The sequence below is a fragment of the Sinocyclocheilus anshuiensis genome, unplaced genomic scaffold (genome assembly GCF_001515605.1).
Source record: "Sinocyclocheilus anshuiensis isolate Anshui unplaced genomic scaffold, SAMN03320099.WGS_v1.1 scaffold322, whole genome shotgun sequence".
In the NCBI taxonomy this organism is placed as follows: Eukaryota; Metazoa; Chordata; class Actinopteri; order Cypriniformes; family Cyprinidae; genus Sinocyclocheilus; species Sinocyclocheilus anshuiensis.
The window spans coordinates 2,037,310-2,042,589 of record NW_015542366.1 but is presented as its reverse complement, the minus strand read 5'-3'; positions in this window follow the sequence as shown (position 1 = coordinate 2,042,589).

The following is a 5,280-nucleotide window of genomic DNA, read 5'->3' as shown; positions in this document are numbered from 1 at the left end:
TTTCCCCCAGTGAGCCTTCTCGCACAGACGCTGTGCAAGGTCAGGGAGGACGAGGAGCAGGTCCTGCTTGTGGCGCCGTATTGGCCCACTCGGACCTGGTTCCCCGAACTAATGCTCCTTGCGACAGCCCCTCCCTGGCAGATTCCTCTGAGGAAGGATCTACTGACTCAGAGACGGGGCACCCTGTGGCACCTGCGTCCAGACCTCTGGAAAGTTCATGTCTGGTCCCTGGACGGGACGCAGAGATTCTTGGTGACCTACTCCAAGAGGTAGTTGACACCATCACTTTGGCGAGAGCACCGTCTACGAGACACGCTTACGCCTTGAAGTGGATCCTGTTCATCAAGTGGTGTTCTTCTCATCGGGAAGACCCCCGGAGATGCCAGATCGGGGTCGTGCTTTCCTTTTTGCAGCAAGGGTTGGAGCGAAGGCTGTCTCCCTCCACCCTTAAAGTCTATGTCGCTGCGTTTGCTGCTAACCATGACCCCGTGAAAGGGAAGTCGGTAGGGAAGCATGATCTGGTCATCAGGTTCCTTAGGGGGGCGAGAAGGTTAAATCCACCCCGGCCCGCTAAAACTGCTCCAGAGTGTCCGTACTGTAGGCCCTGTCGAGCTCTTCCATCCCCTCGGCAGCCAGACGTGGCAGAATGTCCGGCGCCAGGCCCTCACTCGCTGAATCCGTGAGAACCGGTAGAGGGCTGGGTTCCATATGTAGAGGCCTAAGTGGTTCCCATATGTGTAAAGTCCACGGTATAGCCTCAGAGCCCGTGTTTCCCCGGGAGACTTCTGCCATTTCCATGAGGGTTACAATCACCTCTAATCTTCCATATGCACCTAAACGGATGTCATATGTGTAAGTGCTTCCGAAACCTCCTTCGGGAAGGATGGGGCTTCCGCAACGTTCCTGTTCCAAGTGCAACGGGTACGTTTTTCCAGTGTTATCCAATCTCACTCAGTGGGTAGTGCTATGACAACAGTGACTGGTCTTCTTGTTGCGAGCCCCAGCCTACACCGCAAAGGGGCGCAGGCGGCTTGCACAGGACACTGGAAGGGGCAACATCCATGCCGCTTTGGTAGGGATCCCAATTCATCGGTCACCGACGTGACTCGGAGTGACCGACTGAAAGGGAACGTCCCGGTTACGTATGTACCCCTCGTTCCCTGAAGGAGGGAACGGAGACGTCACGTCCCGTCGCCACGGCTGCTGTACCTCCTCAGCGAAAACCTGGTATGCATTGCACCGGCTGCCTTATTATGCTCACGCTGTGATCAGCGGCAGCTGGATGCAATCATCGCATGCCAATGTGCATTGGCTCATTTAGTTTACACTCTAAGTGGATCGGTCTCACTAAGCGAGATCCCAATTCGTCGGTCACCGACATGACGTCTCCGTTCCCTCCTTCAGGATTTATTTCAGTGTCTTGAAATTTTTAAAAAATCATGTTCTAAAGTGTCAAAGGCTTTATAATAGTGAAAAAATATGAAACTGTCTCCATTAATTATATCAGAATAATCTAAAATGTCTAATATTAATCTTACATTATTAGAAATGTGTCCATTTTGCATAAAGCCAGATTGTGTTTCATTAGTGACAGAATGTAATATCCCTTTTAATCTTTTGGCCAATATTATAGCAATTATTTTATAATCATTTTTAATAACATTATTGGACGGCAATTATCTATATGGAGGAGTTTTTATTTGGCTTGAGAATTAAAGTAATCAAACCTTGGTATAAAGTAGAAGGAAGAAATTGCTTTCCTTATGAACACTTAAGAAGGGATATTTTTACTAAACATATGATAGAATTCTGCCATCGTCAGCAAGCAGAAGGAGACAACACAGAGGAGCAAGTGATGATTACAGGTGAGAAAATATGGCAGAGAATCTTGAGCATATTAGCTCAGGGGTGTCAAACTCAATTCCTGGAGAGCCGGAGTCCAACCCTGTTCCAACACACGTACCATGTAGTTTTCAAATAAGCCTGAAGGACTTGATTAGTTGGATCAGGTGTGTTTAATTAGGGTTGAATCTAAACTCTGTAGGGTTCTGACCCTCCAGGAATAGAGTTTGACACCCCTGACTTAGCTGAATAGTCACTGTGGGTCTTTTTGCAGGTTGAGGCTGAGATAATATGCTGGGATGAAGACAGACAATGATGGCAGACAACTGGGAAGGATTCGACGAACAGGTAGGTAAGTTGATGCACACTAGTGAACAACAAGACCAGACACTGAGGTGGTGATGGGAAGGTGGCTAAATACTGAGAATGATGAGTGCTGACAGGTGAAGTGCACCAAAATTCTGGTGATCGTGAATGAGTGGGTGGAGGTGAAGTATCTGGCATTGCTGGTGACAGCCATTAGACTGTCTGTACCAGGGGATTTATTTGATTTTAAAGATTGAATTGCTTCTTCAATTTCTTTTAAAGTAATGGGAGCATCACAAAAAGCCTGATCAGTGTTACTTAATTTGTTTATGGAAGATAATGATTAGAAAATAATCATTAGTATGTTGTTTGTTAAATTTAGATGTGTATAAATCTTTATAGAATTTGGCACAAAATTGGCAATAACATGGTTTTCACAGAGAGTTTAATCAATAAGCTTTTCAATTATATAGTTTTTTATATTCTTTTTTTAATATGAAGTTTTGCTCACCTTCCATACACCTTTACCATGATCAAACAAATGCTCCTTCAGCGTTTTGTTTGTAAAACTCATCTAATATATTCAACCTTTTTGAGACAATATGAAAATTTCAGATCTTTTATCTAAAACAGTATTATAATACTTTCGTCAATTGTTTTTCTTTTTCGCCACTTTACCCAATTTCTGCAAAAATTATTTTGCATATTTGCTTATTTTCCAATTGCAAATTATAAAATCAATTGTTTTAATTTACATCCTTATAATTAAGCAATGACATATTCAATTTCCAATAGGAAGCATTTCTATGCAAATTACCCGTATCTGAAAAAGGAGCAAATAAAGAGATGCATTTGTGATCAGAAAGCGGTGATGGAATAATTTCAGAAATGGTATTATTTAAATCGCTATAGATAAGCCACAAATCTAAACGCGACCGGTTTAAAAGATAATTATTGCTCCATGTAAAACATTTTTGAGAAGGACGAGTTTCTCTCCAACTGTCAACTAAAGAGATTTGAATTATCAGGTGACTTTGGAGGCCATCTGTTTAAGATGTTATCCAAAGCCATATTGAAATCCCCTCCAAAAACTAAAAAATAATTTGGGTATTTGGTTAGTAAATTCAACACAATACGTTTCAACACGTTTTTTGTTCTCTTTTTGTTGGTTAAAACCATAAATATTAACAATAATACACATTACATTTAAAATTTCAATTACAATGTAAATATAACGGTCAATCTTTCGTTGTTTGGTGGCAGGAGACTTGCATGGAGTGTCAGGAAGTGCAGGGAATTCCTCCTCACATAACATGAATTCGTCATGACATGAGTCCAAGTCTGTTTTTTTGCCATAATCCTCACAGAACCAGTCAGTTTCATCAAGGTTTCAGCCTCATCTATGCAATATCAATGGGCAGTTGAGCCCAAACCCCAGTTCTGCGTTGTGTTTTCTGTGGGCCTGGACTTCAGGATGTTTATTATCTTGGCCGATGCTGTCTCTGGAAAGGAAAGGGGAAGGAGGTTGTGCACTGGTGACATCTGAAGTATTTTCCCACAGCTGAGGATGGCTAAGGGTTGTGGGGGGCTCCAGTATTACCAAGAATCTGCGTCTGAACTGGTAGTTTCAACAGACGAGTTCACACAAAAGCGTGTGCTTGTACCCTCCCACATAAACACACACGCACACACAGATAAATCTGGACAAACTATCTAGTGACTTCATAATTTAAGTCATTTCTATCTCTCTCTAGACTGGTCTTTGTGTGGCTTGTCACGCCTCTTGCCCTTCAGTTTCCACATTGCTCTTTTAAAGTAAAAATCTGAAAGAATTACTCCGAATTTAGTTCACTGGGGAGGACTGGATTTTAATGATAGCCTTTACTATCAGAGAGTAAAAATGCATAATCTCTTATGAGACAGTGCAACCATGCATGAAAATGTTAAGGTGTTAAGCCCAATTTTGACAGTAAGTTATAGTTAAAGAATTCCTTATATTCTCATAGGAATGTTTTGAAACACCACATAAAAACAGAGCCTCAAACACATTCATAAATGCATCCTTGAATAATCTTCTACTTGCTGTCATTATGAGATCACTAATGCACAGTACAGGGCATCGAGAATGCAACAGATGCAACAATGAACTGAGACCTACAATAACCGAACCAAGGTTCCCTTTCGATACTTCACTCGTACTGCATCTTGCTTAAGACGCATATGGGAAAAAAGCCTTTTTTCTCCTGAACTGAAGCCTATTCATTCACACAGTGAAACTGCACGGCCATTGGTTCGTGCAGAGCTTAAAAAACGAACCAATGACGAAGTCCACCAAAGCCTGCCAGAATGGGCGGAGCATCTGTCTATATAAGTGGGCGCTCGCCACAGGATTCTCAGATTTTTTCTCCTTCAGCGATGACTCTACGCTCATCGCTGATCCTGAAAGCCTGCTCACCGTTGACACGCCTTCGCAGCCGGAATCGGGACCTCTCAGCACAGCTGACCTGCTTCTCCGCCGCTACAGCGACGCAGCAGTTCCGGTCCGTTTTCCCCTGCCGCCATCCAGCGATTCTAAAAGAGCTTATTTCTAGCAGGTAAGCCCTAAAAGAGCAAATTTTAGCGACGTTGTTATAAATGTCGCTCTGCGAGTGTGGCTCGTGCAGGGAAACTTGCATGATGTGGAAGAGCAATGAATATGTCATCTGTCTGGGCAGACCCCACGCAGAGACTGTTCTTTCGCCGAGACGGAATGCTCACTCGAGCATGAGTTTCGCTCTTCTCCGCTCGCGGACCGCCTTCACTGGAGGCAGCCCCGCTCTCACCGTTTCTCCTCTCTCAGCGAGCCTCGGAGAAACAACGAGTCAGGGAACTAAGCAACCAGGTCTGAGCGATCGCATGCCGGCACTGTACCCGCGTGCTCGCTCTCCCTGTTGCACTCGGATCCGCCGAAGAAGGGCAGCGAGCTACGCGCTTACTGAGACAGAATGTTCACTCGAGCATGAGTCTCGCTCTTCTCCACTCGCGGACCGCCTTAACGGAAATCAGCCCAGCTCTCCCGTTTCTCCTCTCTCAGCGAGCCTCGGAGAGAGAAACAGCGGAGTCAGGGAACTAAGCAACCGGGTCTGAGCGATC